The 15,169-nt window shown below is 45.2% G+C and overlaps 1 long non-coding RNA gene across 1 annotated transcript; it reads right to left on the bottom strand.

The window, feature by feature from the left end:
• Positions 1-3,381: 3,381 nt before the first annotated feature.
• Positions 3,382-9,052, bottom strand: LOC141121913 (uncharacterized). Its single transcript, XR_012240603.1, has 3 exons — positions 8,868-9,052; positions 7,102-7,181; positions 3,382-3,534 (listed from the first exon to the last, which is right to left on the bottom strand). It is a non-coding gene; the product is annotated as an uncharacterized lncRNA (long non-coding RNA).
• Between the last annotated feature and the right edge of the window lie 6,117 nt (positions 9,053-15,169).

Raw genomic sequence — 15,169 nt, 5'->3', positions numbered from 1 at the left:
TGATCATTGTAGACTGTGAGCCGAGACTCCAGAGCACTTCCAGCTACACTAACAGTCCCCCCTCCATGTCCAGCTCCATGTGCACAGCTATACTGTATATATGGGGGGGGGGGCGAGGGAGCCAGGGGAGTACACAGGGGCCTGGGGGCAGCAGGAGCTGAATAGGAGGGGTGGTGGGGGCGAAATGTAGAGGAACCGATCCCCCCCACGAGGAAAATGGAGGAAATCGGTTGCTTTATATGCCGTCCTCACTGCCCCTCCTCTATATGCTGCAATTGCAATCCCTGTACATACGTGGCACCTCTTTGATTGGGGGGGGGGTAAGAGGATATGTGCTGGGGGACACTTTGGGAAGGGCCAGGACTTACAAGATGTGGTGTCAAATCTGACTCCCCTAGCACCCTGTTCTCTGCTTTCCCAAAGCACCCCCCAGCACATATCCTCTTACCCCCCACTCATCACTCCTCCAGGTGTATTTTCGGTAATGATAAAAAAGGAATGCTGCGCTGACCCCAAAAAAATATATAATCAATATAGTGAATAGCGGCTAACACACAAACAAACCAAGTCACACCAAATGTATACAAAACAAGTGCAGCGCTAAAACAAAACTGAAATCTTGTATGAAACAAAAGTAGATCTGTGGCTTTAAAGCAACTATTGATAATGTGGATCAACACCATAAAAAAACCTGTGAAGTATATATGAATGTCTATAATGCAATGTGCTATGCTCTGCAACCAGAGTCCATAAATATAAAAAGGAAAAGTCTTCTCAAACAGAGGGGGTGCTTGAACACAGGATGTTGACCGAAGACTGGAATATACAGCAACCACAGGAAACACGTCATAGACATCTAGAGTTAAGTACTCTTACCGGATCTTGTAGGACATATTTGCCATATAGCAGTACGTCTGTCAGAGCTTATGGAGGTGGTCTCCCGTGAAATCCACCCAGGTGTTATCCCTTAGGTCACGATCTCCGATAGGCAGGGTTGTCACAGGTGGGGGTTGTCAGCTCACTCGCACACTCTCCGGTTCCAGGATCAAAAGGTCAAAAGAAATCGATAGCGGATGAAGTCATGGAGAAAAAAGAGAGAAGAGGCTCCACATGGCGTAGGTCAAAAAATAAAGGGATTTTATTGGATAAAAAACCTTACAAAGTAAAAAGTGATCACTAAGTTAAAATGGTGGCAATGTGAGAAGCTAAAACGCCCTACGTGTTTCGACTAAAAAGCCTTCGGTAACCCCCCTTTCCTTTCCCAGTTACTATTGTCCGCTCCTCTGAATACATAAAAACACACAGACCTCAGCAGCGCCGCTGAGTTCTATACTCCTTCTCCCCGTCTCCTCCTGTCTGTGCATGTATGTACAGGAGAACATCGGAGCCAAGGAGGAGGGGCCAGCTTCAGTGAGGTATGTGAGGTGTGCAGCCAATCAGTGGGGAGACATGCTGGCTGCCACAGAGGGGGCGATCGCTGCATGTGGGGCGCAGGGGCACCCCGCAAGAGATGTGGGGCAGATGTCACAAGTGCCCACGCTGGTGCACCCCATTAGCCAGAGAACTGGAGCTCAGTGCTGGAGTTTGCTCCCCGGCACTGTGCTCCGGGAATTAGCATGTGTTGTCATGGAAATTCCACTATACACTATGCGCAATCCGTCTCCTGCGCTACTAAGCGCCCTTTCAGCCTTTTGGTATAATTCATATTACTATGTCCCCATTTCCCCAAATAAACAGACATAGTCACCGTCCTCTTACATCCTCAGCTCCATTGCTCCACTGCCTGCCATCAGGAGCAGAGGCATTCATCGGCAACAAAAGGAAAATGACAAACAGGAAGTCATGGCTCCAACAGCCAATCGCTTCCTCCATGCAAAATGACATCACAGAAAATGACTACACAGGAAATGGCTACACTAACGGGGAGGGCATCCACCATCTTGGTCAGCATGGAGCCCATTCAATACTGCTCAGAGTAACCAGTATCTAGTAAGATCATTCTTGTTCTTACAGGCTTGAGAAGATCTGTGGGGACATTGCTACTGCTGTTGTCAATATACAGTACGAGTATGTTAACAAGGCAGATATCAATGTCCTCTTATTAAAGCAGATATTAAAGCAGATATGTATCCAAAAGGGATAGCGTAGCCTCAACAGAGATATAATAATATGTTTCTCTCGTTATGCGGACTTCGCTTTTCTAATGTGCATAGACATTTGAAGCCAAGAAGCCCAGCGCATTGTGCTTGATACATACAAACCGGCAAATGCCCACACACACAGAGAACACATCTCCAAGCCCATGAGAAGGTTTTCATACTGAAGGTTTTCCACGATGGTGGAATGCCAGGGACCAGTCACAATGGCAACTGCTGTGACACTGGTAATTCCGCCACTGTCCCCACCCCTGTCCTGGGACCTCCCCAGATCCCCCTCCATGGAGTGCTGCTCGCCGACTTCCCTTCCTCCCCCACCCGCTGGCTGCATCTGCTGCTGTGGTTGGAGATCAGTGCGGTGTTCAGGCGTGTACTCCTCCCCCTCCCGTCTGTATAAAATTAACCACTTGCCAACCAGCCACAGTCTATATACTGCGGCAGGTCGGCTCTATTGCACAAAACGACATACCCATAAGTCTTTTATTGCAATAGATACTGTGAGCCCATCCCCCACACAGTTAGAACACACTGAGGGAACATAGTTGACCCCTTGATCGCCCACTAGTGTTAACCCCTTCCCTGCCAGTGACATTTATACATTGATCAATGCATTTTTATAGCACTGCTCAATGTAATAATGTCACTGGTCCCCAAAATTGTCACTTGGAGTCAGATTTGTCCACCGCAATGTCGCAGTCCTGCTATAAATCACTGATCGCCGCCATTACCAGTAAAAACATTAAAAATAAATAAAAGTCCATAAATCTATCCTCTATTTTGTAGACAACTTTTGCGCAAACCAATCAATATACCAAAAATATGTAGAAGAATACAGATTGGCCTAAACTGATGCAGAAATTAGTTTTTTTTATTGGAAATTTATTATAGCAGAAAGTAAAAAATATTGTTTTTTTTTTTCAAAATTGTCATTCTCTTTTTTTGTTTATAGCGCAAAAAAAAAAAACGCAGAGGGTGATCAAATACCACCAAAAGAAAGCTCTATTTGTGGGAAAAAAAGGACGTCAATTTTATTTGTGTACAGCGATGGACCGCGCAATTGCCAGTTACAGCAACGCAGTGCCGTATCCCAAAAAATGGCTTGGTCATTAAGGAGGGCAAATCCTTCCAGGGCTGAAGTGGTTAAAGTAGACCTGTCATAAGAGCAATATGTAGAAGTTCTCCAAACCACACACGATATGAAAATCGGAAGTTACATTTCGTCCGACTAACAATCTGCCGGTTTTCGGATCGCTGGTATGGTGCTTTCGACAGTCAATTCCAATTTTTCCATCAGACAAAAGCTGGATGTGCGGACTATAACATTTTTGTCGTATGTGAACTCATCGTCCGATTTTCGTTTTATTAGTACGGTTTTCATCTGCAAAAAATTGTAAGAGCAAGACATGCTCAGAAATATAATAATACATACAAAACTATTCAACACTTTACATCACTTCTGACGTTGTATTCTGCTGAAGAAGTCCCCGCCCACTGGGACGCAACGCGTCCAGAACGTAACGGCGTGACGTCACCCGCTGCTACCGCGCATGCTCCACTCCGTGTCTCTGCACGGCGGTTCTCTATCAATCTTGTTGTGTTCGTTCTGGCACTTGTGAAGTGCCATTTTTGTAAGTGACATTTTTTACTCATTTAAATAAATTGGTATGTACAGAGAGCACTATGTTTTGTCCTTTTATATTACATATACCATGTGAGAGCCATCCTTATCCATAGCTCTGGTTAGAGCCATCCTCACCTTCAGCCCAGTGTCTCCTGACGGATTACCTTCATCCAAACAGGATCCCCTGTCAATTGACCCATATGGGAATGCTTTATTGACCCTCTATAACAAAAGGGTCCTGGTCATCAGGTGAGAGGCCACTCATTATATCGGTGTTGGGCACACTCATCTACTACCTTAATGGCATGCAGTCACGTGTGGTGGATATTCACTGAATACTTGGACATCATTAGCTGTCACGTGTGATATAATGATTGGACATTACTAGTGCATGCATCTAGTTTTGTATGCTACTGAAGGACTTTATGTTTTTTAGCATATTGATTTTTAGCATTTTTGATATTTCCATATCTTGCTCCTGTAAATGTATTATTTATTTTTATTATGTTTTATTAGCGCTGCACCTTTCTTTACATATTTCATTGAGGGATTTGATTGTTTGACCCTGGTGTACAGCTGCTTAGTTTGTGTTTTTTTTGCATACACGCGCTGATTTACTTATCCCATTTGTTGTATTCTGTCCTGCGAGAATTTTCTTATGGTGAGTAACCTCTTCTCTTTCCACATAAGACTAGCATGCAACAAAAAACGGACGAACAGTCATCCAAAAATCTGATGGTGTGTACGAGGCTTAAGTGTAATGATAATACCAGAAGGTGTGAGATTGTTCTAGAAGATCAGTAGAAGTACAGGGCATGGACTCACATCTGTAAGGTTGTGGGGAACCCATCCAGGGATCAGACAACCTATCTGAGGGCTTGTGGAGAATATGTCTGTCTCCTCACTGAAGTCAATGGGTGGTCACTTCACTGTTTCCCTATATTGGCCCAACCTTCTACTCTGATCTATCCATCCTTCCACTCTCTACATTGTACACACCTCGGGACATCAACCATGTGCACAGCTGGAGATCATCTTTCCAAAATCATTCCACTGATGGAACGCACGCCTTCAGATTAATATGATGTGTACTGGTGCTCCAATCATAACATTCCGGGCCCCAGCAGTGCACATCCCCATATTAATATGACACATGTATTGGTGGTCCGATTACAACACTCCAGGCCCCAGTGGTGCATACCACCAGATCAATACTGCATGTGTACTGGTGGTCCAATTAGAACACTCTAAGCCCCAGCAGTGCACACCAGTCCTGATATCTCTTCAATGTAACTCTGCGGTGAAATCTCCACTCATTAATTACTAGCCAGATTCTCTATATTACCTCCTGTATGTACAAAACTACCCCAAACCCCTCCCCCACTCCTCACCATCCAATTGGAGGAATTGTTTCTTCTTCCTGAAATCTAGACCTAGAGAGGAATAGAAAAGATCTAACAAACACCACAAAGTCTTTTTATAGAGATTTATTACATCCAATCCAAAACTATTTTACACATATTTATTCCATGGAATAGGAAGAGATTTTTATATCAATAATCCATCAAATCTCCATTTTTACTGGACTTTATTCCCATCAATAATCAATCAGGAATCCATGCCAGCAATCATCAGATCAATAGAAATGTAATCACGGTTTGATCCTCCAACATAACCAGTGCACAGAATTATAAATATATCACATGAAATGGATCTTACTGGTTGGTTGATGTCATTTATCGATCTATTGATTCCCTTATATGATATAATAGATTGATTTCTCCATGTATTTATTATCCTCTCCATATATCTCTTCACCTTGTCTAACATAATACAAATCCTAAGTGCTATAAATCTCAGTCATGTCCATGAATTGTATTTAACTTGGGTCTTTATAATAGGATATACTGGACTTTTACTTCATTCATTATTTTTATATCGTCTTCTTACACCTGTCCTGATGAAGTGACACTTTGAAGCCATGAAACACGTTTATTGTGTATTTTACAGTTCTTGTCCAATAAACACCTTTGAAGAAAACATTCCAGAGTTACCTCCTTTATTTTGGGGGTCTCTGCTGACCTCATCCTCATTTTTTATTGGGGTGAAAGTTCTCCACCGGGATCCAAATACTGCTTAGTATATGATGACCATCCGGAATTCCCCGACGACCATGGAGTATGACCACCCATTGACTTCAGTGAGGAGACAGACATATTCTCCACAAGTCCTCAGATAGGTTGTCTGATCCCTGGATGGGTTCCAAGTACTTTCTACTGATTTTCTAGAACAATCTTGCAACTTCTGGTATTATCACTATACTTAGTCCCATCTCTCCCATTGCCTTTTATCCTCTTTTTCCCCCGTCTCCTGATGGTTTGGAGAATTTCTAAATATTACTCATATGACAGGTATACTTTAATTGTACGCAGAGTAGAGAGGAAGGTGTACACAGACTCCTCCCATTGTTGGTTTAAAAGGCGGTAACTATAGGGTATTCTGACCTGTCCAATCACAATATGCCCTGAGAAGCCCCCACCATGTCCAGCTACCTCCCAGACATGAGACTGTCCTCCAATCTGGTCATTTCCTGATAGATCAGATGACAAAGTCGTATCTATGAGGGTTACTGTCATGTCATATCTATGGGTCCCTTATTGTACTATAATCCATCCCCCTCCACCTCTAGACCTGTACTGGGAAAAATCTGGGCTGCGATTGGTGAAGACAATACTGCTGTTATCTTCAATACTGTTTTTTGGGCGTGATTTGTATTTCTTAAACCTGTGTCCCGTGAGGCAGAGACTGGTTGTCAGAGCGCAATCAGATACAAGAAGAGAGCCCGGTGTGTCCTCATCTATCCAATCTGTCCACAGAGGAGAATTACAGTAGGATGTAGGTTGGAGAGCGCCCCCCGCTGTCCTAATCTATCCACAGAGGATTATTGGGATGAAGGATGGAGCCCCACTGTCCTCACTGTGATTTTAATGTCTTCTATTTGTGAACAAGGAATCTTCATATAATGAACAGGAATTTCCCAGCATGCTGGTCTCATCAGTGGTGGCAGTTTTGGTGTGAAGCTCCAAAAATCACATTTTTATTTTGTAGTAATGAATACATGAAGGCGCAACAATACAATATAAAATGGAGGAATCAGAGGAAGGACAGATCACCGCTCAGATCATTCCTGAATAACGTTTAATAGATATCAGAGAATAGAAAAAATACTTCTGGAATTATACTCCATCACTGAACCTGAAGAAAAGGCAGGTTAATCTGATATAATTCCATTCTGGACATTCTGGACATATCAGGATGTATTACCTGCAGAGGAGGAGAGAAGTTTCCACAGACCATTTTCTAATCTTCTTCTGTGTATAGATACATCCCAGTATCCTCTACCCCTTCATAAAAGAATTTAATGAGAGTGTTACATGAGGAAATGTTGCTGTGATGATGGAAAAGGGCTCTGTAAGAAATCATGGGGAATGGGGGCTCCTACTGTACTCTGTAAGAGATGATGGAATAGGTGGAGCTTGTACTGTGCTCTGTAAGAAATTATGGAAAAGGGGGGCTCATACTATGCTCTGTAAGAAATGATGGAAAAGGGGGAGCTCGTACTGTGCTCTCTAAGACATGATGGAAAAGGGGGAGCTTGTACTGTGCTCTGTAAGAAATTATGCAAAAGGGGAGCTCATACTGTGCTCTCTAAGACATGATGGAAATGTGAGAGCTTGTACTGTGCTCTGTAAGAAATTATGGAAAAGGGGGCTTGTACTGTGCTCTGTAAGAAATGATGGAAAGGGGGAGCTTGTACTGTGCTCTGTAAGAAATTATGCAAAAGGGGAGCTCGTACCGTGCTCTCTAAGACATGATGGAAATGTGAGAGCTTGTACTGTGCTCTGTAAGAAATTATGGAAAAGGGGGCTTGTACTGTGCTCTGTAAGAAATGATGGAAAAGGGGGGGCTTGTACTGTGCTCTGTAAGAAATGATGGAAAAGGGGGGGCTTGTACTGTGCTCTGTAAGAAATGATGGAAAAGGGGGGGCTTGTACTGTGCTCTGTAAGAAATGATGGAAAAGGGGAGGTCATACTGTGCTCTGTACGAAATTATGGAAATGGGGGAGCTCGTACTGTGCGCTGTAAGAAATGATGGAAAAGGGGGGGCTTGTACTGTGCTCTGTAGGAAATCGTGGAAAAGGGGGAGCTTGTACTATGCTTTGTAAGAAATTATGGAAAAGGGGGAGCTCGTATTGTGCTCTGTAAGAAATGATAGACATTTTTATACACACTAATATTTTTATATCTTTCTGGAAATGTGTGCTATGTGTAATGTAGAAATCTCCAGCTGCACAATGTACGTCAGTGGTCTACTATGCTGGGAGTAGATCTGACGTAGATTGTATGTAGATGGCGGGATATCCGATTTCATGCCTAACTGACCCTAGTATGCAAATACACCAAACCATCCCCTTTGTGCTCACACTTTAGGGGTTTAATAGGTGTCCCCCATTTATAGGGAATCACCTTGTGAATCAACCACCTAATACTGAGGGTCCCTCACCATGGCAGGGGCCCACACACTCATGGCCTTCCAACCATTGGGATAGCAGACTGGTATGCTTGGCTGTCATGTGTACATGATGAGAACACACAGCTGATTGGCTCAGTTATACTGATTGATTGGATAGACAGCAGAGGAGGGGGGATTTTTAGTGAAAATAAAGTTATTTTTCTTTAAAAGTATACCCTTGTGGAAGATTGTAGGACCTGACTAAGATTATTAGTGTTGGATCTGATTTTTCTCATCCCCCATCTGTAATGATAAAACTTGGGATGAGGAATAAATTCTCCATCATCTGGGAAATCTGTGACTGGCACAGGAAAACTGAATCTGTATATCTACAGAGACCTCCAATGGGTTCTACATAAATTGTATAGAATGTTTGTCACCCCGTGCTTCCATTTTCATTACAGTGCAGCCCGGGTGTCAGAAGACCTCCCAACAACATCCCACTTCCATCATCTCATCACCATCCAATGTGGTCTCCATTTTACTAATAACATTCTAAGACTTAGTATGTGTGTTACCTCCAATATCTGTTTTTATACATAGTAAAGCCCACTTGCTGCAGGACCTCTAAACATCGATTCACTTCTGAGACTGACATCTTCTCATCATGATCCAATGCTATCAGCAGTCTGGTCAGAGTTCTGTTTGTGGTGATAATTGAGGAAAGGTCATCACAGCAAGATAATGTCACTTTACAGCCATAAACTCTGGTGGGAGAAGAAACAGGAAAGAGAGGTGAAATGTTCTTCCAGTGATGGGCAGAAGAAGACACATTCCAATGAATAATCAGTTGGCGGATTCTTAGAAGGTTAAATGTTGGGACATTTGGATGGATGATCTCATGAAATATTGGTTGGACTGGACTACTCCTGCCCACACCCCCTGTGGACCCCCCCACCCCCTTCCTCTTTCTGCCTATCTTCCTCCCCTACCTCCCTTCTCTTTTTGTTCTACTCTTTCACCTTTTCCACTTCTTTCTCACCTCTCTCTTTTCAGTCAACCTTTTCTTTTCTTTTCTTTTCTTTTCTGAAGGATGCTAAATTTTAGGTTCTACTGTTGTGTATTGTACACTCATGTTACGGGTTTACAAGTAGCCAGGCATGGCCCGGGCTCTGGACCAACTGGTACTTATAACTCTCTCATTTGAGTTTTACATGGGATCACGACTCCTGATTCCATCATGCTGGTGGAGGCCTCTGGGCCCTGATTTGCTTTGCATATTATATGTTATAATACTCTATTGTAAACCTGTACTGTTGGTTTATATGACAATAAAACTTTTGTAAAAGAAATATTGGTTGGACCTTCTTCACTGAGCAGAGAGCTGTGAATGTCAGTCTCCAGCTCAATGGAGTACCAGGCTGTGGAGGGGGCAGAAGCAGCTGGCTCTCTGGGGCATGCTGAGAGGCTGAGCCAGCTACTAGTTCAGGCATCTGGGTGGTTCCTGACATTAACCCTTTTGTCATCTACATCGTACAGACCTGACAGCGGGGGGGTTTACACACAATCCGTTGGCTGCAGCCCCCCGGGATTGTGTGTAAAACTGACAAGCACACTCCTATCTGTCAGATGAAAGCATTCAGGCGGCTGTGCTGCTGCCTGATTGCTCACACAACCCCCGATACTGGCGCCCCCACACGCCTGCCATGTATTCCAGGCTCCGCTTGCCCACTTGCGGGCCCAGGACCAACATTGTGGGTGCCGGTGGGTAGGGAGAAAAGTGTACACACGTCCGCTCTCCTCCCCTTCTTGCTGTGACCCGGAAAGCGACTTCTATGAGGCCACTTCCGGGTCCACCTCTCAGTGTCCCCAACTAGCATAGGTGGGAAGCAATGCGATGTGCATTGTAAAACATTCAGTGGAGCCCAGAGGAGACATTGGGGGTCTTTTAGACCCTGGATGTCTCATTAAAGAGAACCTGTCACCTAAAAATCATCACATAGGGGACTTTTTGTCCCCTATGTGGTGAAATTAAAAAAAGTAAAAAAAGTAAAAAAAATACATTTTTTTTTGCAAAAAAATAAAGCTACACCCATGCACATAAAATCTCCCCCCCCCCACAAAATGTTGAGGGCCCCTCACCCCCACATATACACACATACAAACGTAAAACGCAAGTGTCAGGAGCACCTATGCATGAAAACATTGATTGCGATACATATGTTACATATTGCCGAGCATGCTGGCATGAGAGCAATAATTGTAGTACCAGACCTCTTCAGTAACATTAAACTGTAGGGGGGGCTCCCCTTGGCTCCCCACAGGGGGGCCTCTCTCTGATCTCTCCCTCTCTGGAACCCTCTAGCAGCATGTGACCCCAGCTTATATGGGAGTCCCGCCTCCTGCCAAACAAATTAATGATTGGCCAGAACTCACGCATGAGCTGCCTGTCACTCAGATCCCAAGTCCAACCTCTCTTCCAGAACCATTTCCTCTGAAATTTCCTGCACTACACTGACACTCCCAGTTCTCAAAATAAACAACCAGGCCTGGAATCACAATGCAAGCCTGCCCAAATTTACCTGAAACCATACTTTGTCATTTAAACTCAGAAAGCTCACCTACATGAAAGTAGGTGACCGCTACACTTTGAATTTCCTAGACCCTTGCGGTAATATCGTGTGACTTAAAAAAATTGGAACTACTCTATTTTATTCTGTAGGTGTCTGCTTTCAGAAAATATATGTTTGCGGGGTTTTATGTAATCTTCAGACCTAAAATTATTTTTTAAATGTGTGCTCTGGCAGCGAAAAGGTTTAAGTCAGGTTGCCTTCAGAGTCTGGACTGTTTCAGTGAGGTCAGCCGACAGCAGACTTTAGCCCGCTGTCAGCTGAATACAGGTCACAGGAGTGCAGAATAAAGTGCACTCCTGTGACCCACAAGAAAAGTATAGCCAAAATAGCTTTGGCTATACTTCTCCTTTAAAGTGTAACTACACCCTCCTGTTCTCTACAGCCGCATCCTTAACAACCTATGAGTCATCAGCTGTCAATAGGCTTCCCAGCTGACGGCTAAATAGAAAAAAAAATTTGCAGGTAAAAAAAAAAAAAAAAAATAGCGTGGGGTCCCCCCAGTCCATACCAGACCCTTATCCGAGCAAGCTGCCTGGCAGGTCAGGAAAGGGGGGCTCTGCCCCCCACCCCAAAGCACCTTGTTACCATGACAAGGGTCTCTGCCCCACAACCCTGGGCTGTGGTTTTAGGGGTATGCAGGCGGGAGGATTATCGGAATCTGGAAGTTCCTGCGCCCCCCCACATGAATGAGTATGGGGTACATAGTACCCCTACCCATCCACCAAAAAAGTATAAAAAATTAATAAAATCACAGACAGGTTTTGACAATTCCTTTATTAAAAAGTAAAAAAACAGTGTCTGCCAATGTAAATCCATCGTCAATCACACCACCCTCCGCACATGAAAAAGAAAAAAAAAAACGCTCCTGCTGTCCATGAAGGCCGACCGCCTACTGCAGGCTCTGCCATTTTACAGTTCTTATACAGGTATGGGTGGAGCCCCCTTGTGACATCACCGACTCAGCATGCATCGGTCAATGACATCACAAGGGGGCGGTGCCACCAGGTGACCCCATCCTTACCTATATAAGAACTGTCAGACGGCAGAGAAGGCAGTAGATGGACAGCCTTCATGGACAGCAGGAGTGTTTTTTATTTTCTTTTTTTTGGGTGCAGCAGCGGTGGGATTGATGATGGATTTACAATCGGGGACACATTTTTTTAATTTATTTTTTTAAATAAAGGATTTGTCAAACAGTTTTTATTACTTTTTAACACTTTTTGGTGAATGGATAGCTTATTCACATGGGGCAGGATCTGGGGGCCCCCTTTGTTAAAGGGGACTTCCAGACACCAATAAGCCCCCCCCGCACGCAGACACCCACAACCACAGCCCAGGGTTGAGGGGAAGAGACACTTGTCCCCATCAACATGAGGACAAGGTGCTTTGTTGAGGGCATGCGGCCTGGTATGGTTCATGAGGGGGGCACTCCCTCGCCCCCCCCTCTTTCTTGACCTGCCAGGCTGCTTGCTTGAATAAGGATCTGGTATGGACTGGGGGGACTCCATGCCATTTTTTTCTTTATTTTTTTTCAATAGCCGGTTGCTGGCAATTGTAACCGCAAGTCAATTTAAATGTGATTTGACCTTTCTTTTATTTTTTTTTCTAAAATGTAATTTTTCCTGACAGACTCCATGGCAGCATACATTTGGATTAATCCCACCTCCTCTCCTACCCTATAGGACCCCAGTGCCATAAATGTTTGCTCCGAGCCAGCAGCTGTGTTTTTTTTTTTTGTCCTCCTCCGAAGGACCTGAGTGAATGGTTTGTTCCTATTCCCCACAACTATTACCTGTCAAGCCGCGACTGGAGGAAGATGGGTCGCGAGTCTCCTATAAGCCCTATTTATTAGCAGGGTATGGAGGGGGCAATGGAAGAGGCGCCTGAAGAGCTAGAAGCCTGATCACTGGCAGGCAAGCAGCGAGGTGGCCAATTAGCCCAGCTATTAGCGGGTGGCCTTATCTGCCCCAGGACCAGTATGACAAGTGCTTTTCCCAGGCCTAATATGTTCATGGCAGGAATGGTGAGATGTGCCTTTTCTATTGCAGCAGTGTTTAGATGTCTCGCTCTTTCCCAGTGTTTAATTCCTCTCTGCTGTTCCATTCCGGCCGGTCCCCATGACCAGATCTGCGCATGTGCGGCCGGTTCCTGGAACAAGGCTTGGTTCAGGCAGATGAGGCTACACCGCGCATGCGCACAGGTGTCAGCGGCTGACGCGGCAGTGACGTCAGGGAGGCGCCACTTTTAAAACTCACTTCAAGACCTATAGAAGAAAAAAACAGTTTGGAAAGTCAGGAGGACAGCGTCTGTAAAACTAGTCACGAAGGTGGGGAGTATAACAGTATCTAAACAAAAGTAAATGTTGCATAAACACTACACCCACCCAGGGACAGGGGGTCTTGTGCCAGTAGCTCAAATTAGGTAATTAATTAGAAGAGACTACCAAGGCAAGTTCCTCTGAATCATACAACAGCTTATAAACTTTGTGGTGGAGGTATTATGGTATTCAATATATTTTTATTGTGGGTGGAATTTTTGTTTTTTCTAATAAAGAATTCTATTTAAACTTTTTGTATTATTGAGTGTTCCTCTCTGAAGAATCCTTGTCCTGGCCCCTTTGGGGTCTCTTTCCCAACCTTTTTTTTTTCTTCACTTCAAGGCCTGCAAGCCCCAGGAATCCTTGTGGGCGTTGTGGCGATTTCACGAGGCCGCTGGAGCTGGTGGAAAGGTAGGGAGGGGACTTCTGGACTGGTCTCTTCATGTTCCCTTACTGACCTGGTTGTGTCCTCACAGCTTTGCTACTTCCTAGCTCTTTTGAAGGTGGACTTGTCACTGCCTTCTGGTGGCCAGCCTTCTCACAGCAGGTATTTGCAAAGGGATTTTATTTTTTTCTCTTGTTTCTGCCTGCTGGAGGGGAGGGAGAGGGAGGGGTTGGGCAGGACATTCAAATTTCTGGTGATCTACTTTGTGCTTTTCTCTCTCTCTTTCTTTCTTTCTCTTCCCAGCCCTTCTAGGTCTGATCCCCAGTGCAGCTCCTGTAAGGAAAGTGATCTAGCAAAATCACACCAGCATTCATCTTCCACATCCGGGCGCCACAGGTCACACTCTTGATCTAGGTGCCACAACAAGGACTCAGGCTCCTCATCCAGGTCTTCCCATCACCCCAGCTGCTCAGGTCGAAAGTCCTGCTGGGGATGCGGGTCCCGAGTTCCAGAGGGCAGATCCCTCTGCAACCCCTGTTACGCCAAAGCAGCAGGTGAAAGAACAGGGGCGGATCAACAAATGGAGTCCCTGATCGAAAGGGTCCTCAAAGAATCCCTGAGAGAAATGGGAATCGGCCATACCCACAGCCCTTCTAATGAGCTGTCACGCTCACCAGCTAGAGAAACTCAGGGCCAGGATTCATGGTAAGCATCGCAAGCGAGCTGCCCATCAGCAATGCTGGCTGACGGTGAGTCTGAGGCAGAGGATCCTGGGGTGGGCTTCAACTTTGTCCCGGTCCCCTCCTTCGTTAGGGCAGTAAGAGAGACCCTAAATTGTGAGGAGCCAGTGGGATTCCCCTCCAAGCAGAGGAAATTCTTCAGACAGCTGAACAAAGAGCGTTTGAATTGCCAGCTTCTGGGAGAACTGGGGGAAGTTGTCACGGACAAATGGCGCAAAGTGGATAAAAAGAACTCCATAGGCAGATCGATACTGATCTTAAATGGATCTACCTAACGGCAGGCATGGCCTGCAAGCCAGCCCTGGCCCTAGCTGCGGTGTCCAAAGCTATGGAGGTCTGGACAGATGGTGTAGATGACACCCTGAGAAGCGTTTTTGAAGAAGTAGCCAGGAGCTCACCCGTGCAAGAGTTAAGGTTAGCGTCAGCCTTCTTGGGGGAGGCTTCCATCGACCTTGTCCGCCTAGTGACCTGAGTTATGCTGTCTGCTGTCACTGCCATCTTTGGCTCCGGCCGTGGTTGGCCGACTCTGCCTCCAAGCAGGTGTGGTGCCGAATTACCTTTGAGGGTTCCTCCCTCAGTAACAACAAATTGGATAGTGCCATAACTCAGGCCATAGGAGGCAAGTCTGGGTTCCTGCCCCAGGTGCCTGCTGAGCCAGAACGGACCTTCCCAAGGAAACAGAGTGCAGATCGTGCTAGGGAAGCTCGTAGCTACAAACCCGTCCGAGAGTTCGAGCGAACCTGGAAATCAGGACAGTCCTCCTTCTGGAAACCCTCCAAGATTACACCCACTGGCTATCGGCATG

This window comes from Aquarana catesbeiana, unplaced genomic scaffold, assembly GCF_042186555.1.
Source record: "Aquarana catesbeiana isolate 2022-GZ unplaced genomic scaffold, ASM4218655v1 unanchor233, whole genome shotgun sequence".
In the NCBI taxonomy this organism is placed as follows: domain Eukaryota; kingdom Metazoa; phylum Chordata; class Amphibia; order Anura; family Ranidae; genus Aquarana; species Aquarana catesbeiana.
Note: the sequence above shows the minus strand (reverse complement) of the source record. Positions and strands in the feature narration are given on the sequence as shown.